We start from the raw sequence: 502 nt of genomic DNA, 5'->3' as shown, positions 1-502 counted from the left end.
TGTTTATGACTTGATAGACATTCAAGAAAAGATCCAAGGGGAGGCATCCATTTAGAAAATAAGTGACTACATTTACTTACAAAGCTATTTCTCTTTTTTTAAGTATTCACCACCAGCCTCAATTTCTGTTATGATTTGGAACTATACATGTTTTACGCATGACAAGATTGAATAGGATCTTCTCCATCTCTGCCGTTTTGAATGACCAGTAATCAGAGATCATTGGCTGCAAAACTAGTATTATATTTAGATAGCACACCTTTTGTTTTTATTTTGTTCAGACCTCGTGGAGGGCCAGAGCCTTGCCATTCAAGGGCCTGGTCTGGCCCTGGGGCCGCCAATTGAATAGACCTGCTGTATAGCCGGTACGTAGCAAACAAGTGGCTATTTGGGACAGAGCCACAGCGTCTGCCTTATATCTCCCATCCTGCCTTTATGTTCATCATCAGCACTTACTGTAGGTGTGTGTGTGTGTGAGAGAGAGAGAGAAATAGAGAGAATG

This window comes from Engraulis encrasicolus, chromosome 17, assembly GCF_034702125.1.
Source record: "Engraulis encrasicolus isolate BLACKSEA-1 chromosome 17, IST_EnEncr_1.0, whole genome shotgun sequence".
Taxonomy (NCBI): Eukaryota; Metazoa; Chordata; class Actinopteri; order Clupeiformes; family Engraulidae; genus Engraulis; species Engraulis encrasicolus.
Note: the sequence above shows the minus strand (reverse complement) of the source record.